A 14,466-nucleotide genomic window follows, 5' to 3' on the forward strand; every position below is an offset into this window, starting at 1 on the left:
TCATCCTCGGCCTTACCAAGACAAACCCCCCCATACAGAACACAAACACCCCCATATAATAAAACATTTGGCAACACACTCTACTTTGTGTGCCGAGAGGGCGAGTCCTTGTCCAGGCTTTTCCGGCCCCTGGCCGACCTGCTGCTCCGCCTCAACCTGGGCCCTGTGGGTGTTGCAAGGCTGGGGGAAGGCTCCTGAGGGGCACAATGCGTGATGGCAGATGTCCTTGGGGGTCGGCCTAGACGAGCTCCGGCCCTGGAGGGGCCGGCTGCTGACTGCTGCAGCTGTGGCTGGGCAGCATCAGTCTCTCCAGCAGCTGGTCGCAGCTTTGCTGGGGGAGTGGCAGTGGCGGCTGCAGCAATGGGGGCAAGCTGGCTGATGCCAGGCGCTCGCTGGTCGCCAGAGACACTGGCAGTCGGCCGGGCTGGCACTGCAGCAAGCGCAGCAATCTGGTGAAGCCCAGACCGCTGTGCTGCTGCAGCGCGGCGGGTGCCCTGGCGATGCGTGCGTGACACAGCGAGTGTGGCAGCAGTGAGTGCCCGTACTGCCCTGGTCTGTGCCCACATCAGACCAGCCAGTGACTGCACGGCACCACTCATCAACTCTGCACTCGCTGCCTGTGCTGCCCTGAAATCGGCCCGACTCGCGTCCTGTGATGCCCTGAATTCTTCGTGACCCCTGGCCTGCGCTGCCCCGAATTGTTCGTGACCCCTGGCCTGTGCTGCCGCGAGTTCTTGTAAACCCCTGGCCTGTGAGGCCCCAAAATCGGCCACACTATGAGCCAGGGACTCAATGGCCTCAGGCAACCGTCCCACAACCCCCATGAACTCGGTGTGCCGACGATCCGAGTCCGCGGACATTTGATCAAGGAGGCGCACCTCCTGGGCGAGGACCATCTCCGGACTGGAGGCCGGACTCTCCCTCTGGGGAGAAGGCTGCCGAGCTGCCCGACCCTTCCCGCGTGGCTGGACGCCACTGGGCCCAGCAACTGCACTCCCCTGCAACACTTCCCCCCTCTGGGGAGAAGGCCGCCGAGCTGGCCGACCCTTCCCGCGTGGCAGGATGCCACTGGGCACAGGAGCTACACTCCCCTGCAACACTTCCCCCCTCTGGGGAGAAGGCAGCCATGCTGCCCGACCCTTCCCGCGTGGCTGGACGCCACTGGGCACAGGAGCTACACCCCCCTGCAACACTTCCCCCTGGCTCTCCTCCAGGCAAGACGTGTCCCCTCCATTGCCATCCCCTGGCGCGGATGAGGGTTCCCCCGATGTGCCGCCTTCCTCTTGCTCCTCGTCGTCCTCCTCTTCCGAGGGACTGACACTCGCAGCCTCAGGGACCTCCTCCTCACCAGCTGAAAGCAGGAAGGCACAAGAGTAGCTTTAGAGTGAGGATAGGGCATCAGCGAGGGAGGCATGAGTGGTGGCATTATGCGCATTGGTCGGACAGTGGCAAAGGATGTAGATCTGAAGCGCAAGGGGAACGAGAGAGGTCCAGACACTCATGTCCTTACCATTGGGGCCCAGCACAGGGTCGGCATCTCCAATGGCAACGGGGCCAATCACCCGGGCACCCATGAGTCGACCCATGCACTCCTCCAGGTCACTGAGCTCCTGGAACTGGGCACGGCCTCCCCCGGTGACAGTCCGGCTCTTCAGATTCTGGGCCAGCTTGGCCTGCAAGAGAAAGGACGGCCTCTAAGTAAGTGTGGTGCCCTGTTGTTGTGTGCACTGCCTCCCATGGTGGAATAGCTTGGCCAGTGTGGTGCCCTGTTGTTGTGTGCACTGCCTCCCATGGTGGAATAGCTTGGCCAGTTTGGTGCCCTGTTGTTGTGTGCACTGCCTCCGATGGTGGAATAGCTTGGCCAGTGTGGTGCCCTGTTGTTGTGTGCACTGCCTCCCATGGTCGAATAGCTTGGCCAGTGTGTAAAGTGCAGAAAGTGCTATTGATGTTCATGCCAGTGCCATAGCTGCTGGAGGAGGGCTGGTCATTAGGCCTTTGAGGTCCCTTTGCCCATAATGTGAGGTGCACATGCAAGGATGAGGAGGACAATGGAAAGGGTACTCACCCTGACCAACCGAGTGAGGTCGTTAAACTTTTTCCGGCATTGGTCACCAGTCCTGGGGACATCGCTGTTGGCTGTGACCCTCTGGGCGATTTCCCTCCAGGCTCTCCTGTACAGCCTCTTGGGAGCCTTCTTGCCACTGTCCGGGCACAAGATATCTCTTCTCTTCTCCAAACCCCTAAGCAGCACCTTCAAATCATGGGCAGAGAAGCGCTGCGCTCGCTCACGGGCCCTCTGCATCGTTGCTGGCGCTATTTCTCTCCAGCAGCAGTGTTTAGGCCTAGCTGGAGGGCTGCAGTATCCAGGGCGTGGCAGCAGACCAAGTCAACCCTTCCCCCTTTAAGAGCTGGCCGGCGCCAGGGTGTCTGCTGTCAATCAAAACATGACCGCACCTGCGCTGCGCCCGGCCTCGGCGGTATCAGTCTGCACCGCCGGCTTAGCGCCTACAGATAGGGGTGCAACGCCAGTTTTAGCGCTCGAGAAAACTCCTTGGCCAAAGCTACTGAATATCGGCGAAGTGGCCTCCACTTTCTGGCGGGCGCAAACTTTAGCGCCCGCCCGACTTTACCGCCCCAAAAGTGGCTATACTGAATTTCTAGGCCCCAGTGATTTAATCAAACCACAACAGCAATTCACTTGCAGACTTGCTGGATAAAGAGAAGTTATTATTATTATGTAATATTTTAATAAGAATCATAGCACAGTACCGCACAGAAGGAGGCCATTCAGCCCGTTGAGCCTGCGCCGGCTCTTTCGAAGAGCAATCCAGTTAGTCCCACTCCCGCACCCTTTCCCATATCACTGCAATTTCTTTTTCCTTCAAGTATTGATCCAATTCCCTTTTGAAGGCTACTATTGAATCTATATCCACCACCTTATCAGGCAGTGTATGCTAAAGGAGAGGTGATTGCATTGAAAAGTATAAAATTCTTAGCGGGCTTGACAGGGTAGATGCTGAGAGGCTGTTTCCTCTGGCTGGAGAGTCTAGAACTAGGGGGCATAGTTTCAGGATAAGGGGTCGGCCATTTAGGACTGAGAGGAGGAGGAATTTCTTCACTCAGGATTGTGAATCTTTGGAATTCTCTACCCCTGAGGGCTGTGGATGCTCAGTTGTTGAGTGACATGAATCTTGTCATTCATGTGGAATTGACTTATGAAATAATACTGGCAGCCTGCTGGTGGCGCTGTCCAGGGAGAGTATAAATACTTGGGCATGGGCCCAGCTTTCTCAGGACATTCTTTAACAAGAACTAGTGAAGGACACAACTCGATCTCCATGTTGAAGAACAGATGATTAAAGCCTTGTTTAATACTCAGACCAAGTGCCTAGTAGTTTTCTTACATATTCAAGACTGAGATAAATAGATTTTTGGGCATTAAGGGAATCAAGAGATATGGGGATCGGGTGGGAAAGTGGAGTTGTGGTAGAAGTTCAGTCATGATCTTATTGAATGGCGGAGCAGGCTCGAGGGGCTGTATTGCTTACTCCTGCTCCTATTTTTTATGTTCTTATGTTCTTAAATCCTCATGTCGCCTCTGGATCTTTTGCCAATCAACTTAAATCTGTGCCCTCTGTTTATCGACATTGCAACCATTGGAAACAGTTTCTCTTTATTTAGTTTATCTAAAGCCTTCATGATTTAAACACCTCTAACAAATCTTCTCTTAGACTTCTCTGCTCTAAGGAGAACACCCTCACGTCTCTCTCTTCTTCCAGATTGCTCCTTATCCTTCTCCATAACTAATCTAAACCTTACGATACTATGATCACTATTCCCGAGATGGACCCTAACTGTGACATTCTCCACTTGACCCACTTCATTTCCCTGGACTAGATCCAGCAATGCCTCCTTTCTCGTTGGGCAGGAAACATACAGATCAAGAAACTTCTCCTGAACACACTTCAGAAATACCTCCGCTTCTCTGCCCTTAACACAATCACTGCCCCATTCTATACTGGGGTAGTTAATGTCTCCCATTATCACTACTCTATAGTTCTTGCACCTCTCAGTAATTCCTTTGCAAATCTGCCCCTCTGTCTCCTTCACACTATTTGGTGGCCTATAAAATACACCAAATTGCGTAATTGCTCCTTTATTGTAAAGATATTTTTCAAAACTTCTTTTTTGTTAATTTAATTATTTTCTTTTCTCCCCTCCCCCAACATTCTTACCCCAATAAGATGAGTAGTTGACCTGCCGAGGCCACACTTGATCCAGTTGCTAGGTTGTATAATCAAAGTGTCACACAAAAGCTTTGCCATTCAATTTTCCATCATCCCTGTGGGGAAACTTGTGGGGCCGATTTTTGTTTCGGGTCTATATCAGTTGGGCAGTGAGCAGAGCAATCAAATTTCCCACACGATGGCGAAAGTGAATGTTTGATTCCCTTAGTCGATGCCTGCCCGAACTAGCTTTATAGTCGAGCTTCATTATAATAATGTTGGCAAGCTGCCAGTGCTGAACAAGCACTAACAGGCAGCTCGCTGATGGTAGGGGGCAGTGGGGGGGTGCGGGGAGGCGGGGGGGGAGGGGTGGTGCAGGGGGGGGAGAAATCCAGTGGTTCTTTCCTGAGGCTGAGCTGGAAGTGGTTGGGGTGGGGTGTGGGGGAGGTAATCCTGGGCGCGGTATGGAGGGACCAAGAGCGGGTGGGAAGATTCTTGTGGGGCCAGGAAGTGATTCAATATCAGTGGCACTCACTGCAGTGGTTTGGCCCCATGGAGCTCAGCGCACATGTTCTACTTAGTGGAAGAGTAAAATTGTACCGGGGACTCCAATTTCAATATTTTTGTGGTATCTTGAGGTGGCCATAGATGGAGACGGACACCGATTAACTCCTTAACATGGTTTAATCAACACTTGCACATAAAAGCTTCTGCCATGAGGCAGCCAAAACAAAGAGTACAACCAGTACAGATCAGACTTAACTCAGGAGAGCAATTGCCACAGCACCACCTGGTGGATCAGGTTAATCATAACCTCCCAGGTTACGACAGTCCTCCCCCCATAAGATTGCCGTATGCAATTCCTAAACAATAACCCTTACTAGGTACTACGTTTTAATTAACCAGTATGCTCTAACCATGGTTAACCCCTGACTAATTTAACAGGTTTGTATAAGTCTTTCTGGTTGCTTGCGAATCCTTTGTGAACGTTTTAATTCCACTTGTGGTGGATTCTCAGATTCATTCGCACTTGAGATTGGAGTAGTCTCTGATGTTGGTTTTACTCTGTCCCACTGTGGCCTGGCAGTACCAGTGTCCACTGGCACCTTATAAGCCATGCTGGGTCCTGGAACAGCCTCCTCTACTGCCCTTTGTTCCATCTGAGGCAGTTCCCCCTGCTGCCGGCTGAAAAGCTGATCCACATGCCGACAAACCCCTCGACAATCCCCTAGTAACACGGAGTACGACACAGGTCCTGTAATGTCCTGGATTAGTCCTGGTATTCATTTCGGTCCATAACCGAAGTTCTGGGTGTACACATAGTCCCCTATGGCGAAATGGCGAGCTTTAGTATGTTTGTCATGGTACGCTTTTTGGTTTGTTTGTTTTGTCTCAACCTTGCTTTTGAGATCTGGGTGTATCAGGTCTAACGTGCACCGCAACTTTCTCCCCATCATCAACTCTGCCGGAGAAAGCCCCATGGTAGCTTGGGGTGTTATACGATAACTAAACAAGGCTCTATTGAGCTTGGTCTCCAGGGTGTCACCTGAGCTCTTCCTCATGAGCTCCTTAAAAGTCTGCACGGCTCGCTCGGCTAACCCATTTGAGGCTGGGTGATATGGAGCCGAGGTGACATGTGTGATTCCATTCCTTACCATGAATTCTTTGCTCCCTTCACTAACAAAACACTGTGCATTGTCTGATACAATCATTTCTGGAATACCATGCGTGCTGAAGCTGTTCCTGAGACAATTCAGTGTGGCATCAGTCGTTGCAGAGCTCACTGGATAAATATCGATCCACTTTGAGCGAGCGTCAACCAGCACCAAAAACATTTTGCCCATAAAAGGTCCCGCATAGTCTATGTGAATTCTCCTCCAGGGTTTGCTGGGCCACTCCCAGGGATGGAGTGGTGCCCCGGCAGGTGCTTTCCTCTGTTCCTGACATATAGTGCATGACTTTACCTTTGACTCAATTTCAGCATCCAAGTTAGGCCACCACAGGTAGCTCCTAGCCAGTCCTTTCATTCTAGTCATTCCTGGGTGCAATTGATGCAACTGTTCCATCAAAGTAGAGCGTCCCCACTCTGGGACTATGATGCGTGCTCCCCATAGCACACATCCATCTTGGACACTGAGCTCATGCTGTCTCTGTCTGTACGGCGCAAACTCCGGTCCCTCACGGTGATCTGGCCAGCCTTTCAACACATACTCACGGACCCTTGACAGAATGGGGTCCTTGGCTGTCCAGCCCTGGATTTGTGCTGAAGTCATCAGGGGACTGATCTCCTGATCCAGCATCAGGACGTGCTCCTCAGGGGAAGTACTGCGAGGAGATTTTGAGAGGGGCAGGCGGCTGAGAGCATCCGCGTTCCCGTTTTCCTTGCCGGCTCTGTACGTGATCACATATTCATAGGCTCTTAGTATTACTGCCCATCTCATTATTCTCTGTGATGCCATTTGAGGCACTGCTTTCATCTCATTCAGTAAGCTAATAAAAGGCTTGTGGTCAGTACTGAATACAAACTTCCTCCCATATATGTACTTATGGAATTTCTTTACTCCAAATATAATGGCCAACCCCTCTTTATCAAGCTGTGAATAGTTCTTTTCCGCAGCTGTGAGCGTGCGTGAAACAAACCCGATGGGCTTTTCCGCTCCATCTGGCATGCGGTGGGCCAACACTGCCCCCACTCCATAGGGTGATGCGTCGCAGGACATTATCAGCTCCTTCTTCTCGTCATAATGCACTAACACCCTGCTGGACTGAAGTAGCTCCTTTGACTGCTGAAACGCTTTCGCTTGCTCTGGCCCCCAACGCCATGGCTGCTCCTTTCTCAGCAGTTTGTGCAGGGGTGCCAGCAGCATCGATAAGTTTGGAAGAAACCGGTTATAATAATTCAGGAGCCCCAGATAGGCTTTCAGTTCAGTCGCTGAGGTGGGTGCCGGTGCATCCTGCACTGCCTGCACTTTCCCTGGTAATGGATGGAGGCCTGTGGCATCCACCTGATGTCCCAGGAATGTAACTTCCTTCTCCATGAAACTACACTTACTCCGTTTCAGGCGTAGCCCCGCTTCTTCCAGCCGCTGTAGCACTTTGTCCAGTGTTTTTAAGTGATCCTGATCGTCACTTCCTGTTAGCAGAATATCATCTAAGTACACGGCCACCTTTGGAATGCCCTGCAGAATGCCCTCCATAGTCCGTTGGAATATTGCTGGGCTAGAACTGACACCAAATGGTAACCTGGCATACGTGAACAGCCCCTTGTGTGTGTTCACCGTGACAAACTTTTTTGATTCTTCATCTAGCAATATCTGCTGATACGCATGACTCATGTCCAGTTTGCTGAATCTTTCTCCCCCAGCGAGCGATGTTAACATGTCCTCCATTCTCGGAATGGGGTACTGTTCCAGTGATGATACTCTGTTCACTGTTAACTTATAGTCACCACGCACCCTTACGTTACCGTCGGGCTTCAATACCGGGACTATTGGTGCCGCCCAGTCTGAAAATTTCACTGGTTCTATTACTTTGTCCCTTAGCAGGCGATCTAGTTCCGCCTCAACCTTGGTTTTCATTGCAAAAGGTACCGACCTTGGTTTAAAGAAACGAGGCGTGGCATCACTGGCTACATGAATCTTGGCTGTGGCTCCCCTTAAGGTGCCCAGTTCGTCCTTGAACACTAACTCATGCTTCATCAGCACTTCTTGCAGTGCCTCTGTACTGCCCTCCATTTTATTCATTGCCTGCCAGTACACACTCAACTCACTGATCCACCCTCGCCCTAACAGGTTTGGCCCTGACCCTGCTACCACTACCACCGTAAGCTCTTTGGTGACTCCTTTGTGTTCCACTTGTACTTCGGCTGCCCCCAAAATGTCCACCTTCTGTCCTGTGTAGGTTTTGAGACTAATGGGGCATGTACCTTGCTCTGGTACTTTTGCTTCCCCCCATAGCTTGGTGTACTCAGTCTGCGACATTATGGTTACACTACATCCGGTGTCAATCTCAAACTTTACTTGACCTCCGTTCACTATCAAATACTGAGTGAGAGGGGGTACATTGGGCCTTGAAGTGTCTATACTGTATACAGTGAAAACCTCCTCACTAGACTCACTAGACTCTTCCTCCTCTTGTATGTAATTTGCCCGCTTTGTGTACTTCTCCCTCCCCCCTTTTGCATGCTTTGCCCCTTTAGCACTGCTTCTCTCACTCACTGCCCTTTTACAGACTTTCTTTAAGTGCCCTATTTTTCCACAATTGCGGCACTTTGTCTTTGCAAACCTGCAGTCCTTTGCATAATGGCTCATCCCGCCACATCGGTAGCAATCCCCAACCTCGACTGGTGGACTTTTCATGCCAGCTTCCATCTTGAAAATAGCTCCTCCCACTGGTTTACTCCATTTCTCCTTGCTCATACTGTTTAAGTCCTTAATGTCCTTGTTAGCCGTCTCCATGGCTTGTGCTTTTTTAAGTGCCGTCTCAAACGTTAATCCTTCTTCTGACAGCAACCTTTGCTGTATACTGTCGTCGTTAACTCCGCATACTAGTCTGTCCCTTAACATGACTGTGAGCGCATTTCCAAAATTACAGTCCTGTGTGAGCTTCCGAAGCTCCTCCACATACTCAGTAACGCTTTCTTCCGGCCTCCTAATCCTCGAATTGAATTTCCATCTCTGTACTATTTCACTAGGTTTCGGATTGAAATGATTCTTTAGTAGACTCACCAACTCGTCAAAAGATTTTTCTCCTGGCCGCTCCGGGCTCAGCAGATTCCTCATCTGTGTATAGGTTTGCGCTCCCACACAACTCAGTAAAATGGCCCTTTTCTTTTCAGCACTGTCCACCTCGTTTGCCATAAAGAAATGGCTCAGTATTTCAATATACTCCTCCCAAGACTGCGACTTGCTGTCAAAAGGTGCCACGGAGCCTACCGTTCCTGCCATCCTTGGAGTCCGGTCACTTCAGCCAAAAAATCAAACTCCGTTTCGACTCCCGTGGCCTAGCCTCGTGCTTTTCCGACTAGTTTGCTAACCAACCCGAGCACCTCTTCCGAATACTCCAAAACTCTTCCGTCCTTTATTCTCGTCGCCATATGTGGTATCTTGAGGTGGCCATAGATGGAGACGGACACCGGTTAACTCCTTAACATGGTTTAATCAACACTTGCACATAAAAGCTTCTGCCTTGAGGCAGCCAAAACAAAGAGTACAACCAGTACAGATCAGACTTAACTCAGGAGAGCAATTGCCACAGCACCACCTGGTGGATCAGGTTACTCATAACCTCCCAGGTTACTACAATTTTTATGAAGGTCCCACTTGTTTCGGGCAGGAGCGCTGGCTGCCTATTTCAAAGCCCATTTAAAAATTGAAACACGTGGGCCTTGGGACGCAAGTCCCTACCTTACAACAGTGATATCACTTCAAAATTTCATTTGCTGTGAAGCGCTTTAAGACATCCCGAAGTCGTGAAAGGCGCTATAGAAATGCAAGTTCTTTCTTCGTTTCAAATTGGCACTAGCTATTTTTTTTTAATGTTGTCTGCTTAAAAATCAGGCGATAAGCAAATGAAAATCACACACACAGTATTAAAAAAATCAAGAACTTGTGGGTGATAATTTGCATCTACGGTACTGCTCTTTGGAGCGGCAATGCCCTGTACAATGAATTTCAAATAAAGATTTGTATAAATTATAATTTTATCGTTAAATGATTTTGCAAATGACAGCTCAGCACATCTTACTCCCACAACTGAGGGTTGTTTAATGTCAGATAACAAGACAAGATTTTGTTGATTTTCGAAAGGCTGATCTGAGTATATTAGGAAAACACAAATTATTGTGGTATTTACTGCTTACTTTTGTTACACATTGGCAGAATCTAATTTAAATTGACGGTTGATTCCGATGAATCATTATACAGAAAGCTGAAGCTGGCAATAAAACTGTCTTCGTCTGAAGTCCGCGCGTGTGCACTTGAAGCAGGGGTTACTGGATAATGTTCAAGACCTGGCTGAAATTCTGCCCCATTAGCCCATGGACACCAAAGCTATTGTTCCCATTGGCACCTAAACTGGAAGTGGGTAACTCAGCACAAACCAGGAATTGAACCGAAGGCTTTCTTCATCTATAAGGCCCAGTAATAATTTACTGATTGAGCCATCAGATGAGTTCACTTCATCATGGCTAAGATACATTTTGTGTACCAACTGTTGTTGCCCTCCATGCTCTCTCGTACTCTCCAGTTAAAGGATTATTGGATCACTACTTCTGCTTAATTAACTGAATGGGAGAGTTGTCCCCCACCTTAACTAATCCTGAATGATTTTCTAAATTGATAAGAAAGGTACTAAATTGTGTAGGTTGTTTGACAGCAGCTCTCTAATTGCCTGTTGATGAGCACTTACCGGGGCCATGTAAAGGATCAATCAGCCTCCTGTGTAGATTTCTTATTGTCAATTTTTGGCTTAGTGGTAGTATTCCCACCTCTGAGTCAGGGGGTGCAGGGGTCGTACCCCGCTCCAGACTGTCCCAGCGAGGAGCGATAAAAGCTCCGGCTCTGAATTCTGGATTCACGTCTAGCAGGTTACTCGCACCCAGTGGGTATGGGAGCCCATGAAAGCCTCCCACCGTATAATACTAACCACCCAATCAGCTGGTACAATGATGGTTAAAGCCATGAAAAGAGTGTTCATGTCGCAGCCAGTCAGACTGTGAATCCTTCCACTACTTTGCACTATTCTCCAAGGTGCGAAGATATGAAAGCAACATTTCACAGAGAGCAATTCAAGAACAAAAAGCTTAATGTGAAGTTGTCTGAAGCTGTGATTTGGAAACAAACACCTGAGTGATTAACAATGAATGTGTACGGCCTTGAGTATTCACCTCTAGGGGTTTGTGGTCACACTAGGTGCAGTGGGATTTACACTCCCATGAGTGTTGTCCCAACTGATTTAAATGGTGTACATGATGTATGCCTGTTATGCCCTAATATATATAGAAAAAATTAAAATAGCTTTAAGAATAATCTGACAACAGCGGTAACACTGATTTTCTTCCTTTAAAGGAAAGCAGGAACCCATAAAAGTGATCCTTTGGCATAATTACTGTTGTGAGGAAGGAGTAGAGAGTGTTCTGTTGACATAATAACATGATTTGATGCATCTTCCTTAAACTAAGCCAGCTGTTTGTACCTGGAGTTAGTTGCTGAGTTTTAACCTAGATAGGTGTGATAATTAATTGCTCGTACACTAGGTAAGCTAAATTGGATAAAAATGAGTAGGAAATTGATTAAATTCTATGCTGATAGGCAGCTGGAATACAAACAGTGTGATAATGACTAACTTCCAGTGAATGAACAATTGGAATTTTTAAAATTGGAAGTTGTAATATCCCAATAACTTGTTCACATTCAGAACTCCCTCTTGCAAAGAAAGGGTAAATTGGACTTGATGGGTAACACATCATTTGCCCTAGTCAGACCAAGTAGCTCAGATGGATGACCGAAGTCTACCAACAGAATGCTAATTGATCGATATCTGGTTGTTGGCCTCCTGGGTGTTCAAAAGCTAAATATGATGACAGTTTGAGATTGGACTTACAAACTCTGCATCTCTCAAATTGGTTTCAGATGACTCAAGACAGAACATTATGGAAAAGATCAATTCACAGTGGTTCTGTTTGTAGTCATCCAGCACCTAATAGTTGAACCACAACTTGAGTGTATTGTGATAGAGCAGCCTGAGATCTTTAGCCCTGCAGTTTATAGTTTGAGATGCAATATTTCAACCATACATACCACATCAGTAAGACCACGTGCAATATTTTGAGATTTTGAGCATCCAACGTTCAAAAGGATATTAAGGCATAAAGAGGAATTTTAAGAATGATGTGGATCATTTTATGCCCCAGAACTCTATGTTATGTTGATGGAGTGATGTATGCAAACTTGCTCTCAGTGAAGAAACAACAACAACTTGCATTTCTATAGTGACTTTAAGGTAGTAAAATGCACCAAAGCGTTTCAGAGGAGCGTTATCAAACAAAATTTGACACCAAGCCACATTGGAGATAATTGGACTGATGACAAAAAGCTTGGTCAAAGAGGTAGGTTTTAAAAAGCGTCTTAAAGAAGGAGAGAGAGATAGAGAGACAGAGCAGTTTAGGGAGGGAATTCCAGAGTTTAGGGCCGAGGCAGCTGAAGGCACGGCTGCCAATAGTTGAGCGATTAAAATCAGAGATGCGCAAGAAGCCAGAATTGGAGGAGCATAGAAGTCTCGGGGGGTAATAGGGCAGGAGGAGATTACAGGGATAGAGAGGGGCTAAGCCCTGCAGGGATTTGAAAACAAGGATGAGAATTTTAAAATTTAGCTGTTGCCAGATCGAGAGCCAATGCAGGTCAGCGAGCACTGGAGTAATGGGTGAACGGGACTAGGTGCGAGTTTGGAGGTGGGCAGCAGCGTTTTGGATGAGCTCAAGGTTGGAAGATGGGAGGCTGGTCAGGGTACATTCGAACAGTCAAGTCTAGAGGTAACAAAAGCATGGATGAGTGTTTCAGCAGCAGATGAGCTGAGGCAAGGGCCAAGTCGGGCAATGTTACGGAGGTGAAAGTAGGTGGTGAAAGTAATGGCGCATATGTGATCTGAAGCTCATCTTGGGGTCAAATACAACACTAAGGATAAGAACAGTCTGGTCCAGCCTCAGACAATTGCCAGGGAGAGGGATGGAGTCGATGGCTAGGGAACGGAATTTGTGTTGGGGACCTAAGTCAATGTCTTTGGCCTTCCCAATATTTAGTTGGAGGAAATTTCTGCTCATCCAATACTAGATGTTGGACAAGCAGTCTGACAATTTAGAGACAGCAGAGGGCTTGAGAGAGGTGGTGCTGAGGTAGAGCTGGGTGTTGTCAGCGTATATGTGGAACCTGATTGCTTTTGGATGTTGTCGCTGAGGGGCAGCATGTAGATGAGAAATGAAAATTGAGGGTCAGGCAAGACCCATGTTTTTTGAATGGCAAAAGGAATTGCAGTATGTATGTAAACAGGCCATTTAATGCCAATTGCGTTCAGTGGTGTGCAATACATAAGAAATTAAATGGCAATGTTCAAGCAAAACCAGAGAATGTACGATATTTTTTGGAATGCTATATTCAGTAACAGTTTCAAGAGAAAGTGGATGAATATTTGGTTAAACTGGAAGAAATATCAGAGGAAGAACTCTTGAATAGATTTTACCTCACCTCTAACCTGCTTTCATGATGTCAATTAAGAGGAGCGCCGCTGTGTGTCTGGAGTGACTTCAAGACTGCTGAGAGCACCTTTGAAGCCACCTCAGGAAAGTATGCTCCAAGTTGGAAAAATACTTTGAAAGAAAGAAAGACTTGAATTTCTGTAGTGTCTTTCACAACCACCAGATGTCCCAAAGCGCATTACAGCCAATGAAGTACTTTATTTGAAGTGTGGTCGCTGTTGCACAACAAACTGTTTTGTTTTAAGTGTTGCGGCTGTTATATGGATTAAGTTTTACATTGCCTGCCTCTAGTGTGGTTTTCTGGGTTCCCATACCAGCCGGGCGGCCCCCAGGCCCGCTTGAACTTGTGCCCCCACTGTTTACATAGGATATACGGCACAGAAACAGGCCATTCGACCCAACCAGTCCATGCCGGCGTTTATGCTCCACACGAGCCTCCTCCCGTCTTTCCTCATCTAAATCTATCAGCATAACCCTCTATTCCTTTCTCCCTCATATGCTTATCCAGCCTCCCCTTAAATGCATACATACGATTCACTTCAACCACTCCCTGTGGTAGCAAGTTTCACATTCTCACCACTCTCTGGGTAAAGAAGTTTCTTCTGAATTCCCTATTGGATTTCTTGGTGACTATCTTATATTGATGGCCTCTAGTTATGCTCTTCCCCACAAGTGAAAACATTGGGCTCGATTTTGCCATTGGGGTCAGGCTGGGGCGTGTCAGGAGGTTTTCGTGTCAGGACCCCGACTCCGATGTGAAGTGGGAAAAAAGTGCGATTTCCCCCGAATTTGGCACTTGATTTCCAGTGTGTGGGAACCCCTGGCCCAAATAGTCTTTCCATCCTGAAAGTCGCCTCCGATGATGTCATCAGTGCTGCTGGATTTAAGGCCTGCAAGCCGCCTTGCTCCTTCTGGAGACTGGAAACGCTTTGGATATTGTATGAAGGACTTCATTTACTGACCATGTCCACCAGCAAGCAAAAGTGTGCT

Source organism: Somniosus microcephalus, chromosome 1 (assembly GCF_052327205.1).
Source record: "Somniosus microcephalus isolate GS21.2 chromosome 1, FLI_Smic_1.0, whole genome shotgun sequence".
In the NCBI taxonomy this organism is placed as follows: Eukaryota; Metazoa; Chordata; class Chondrichthyes; order Squaliformes; family Somniosidae; genus Somniosus; species Somniosus microcephalus.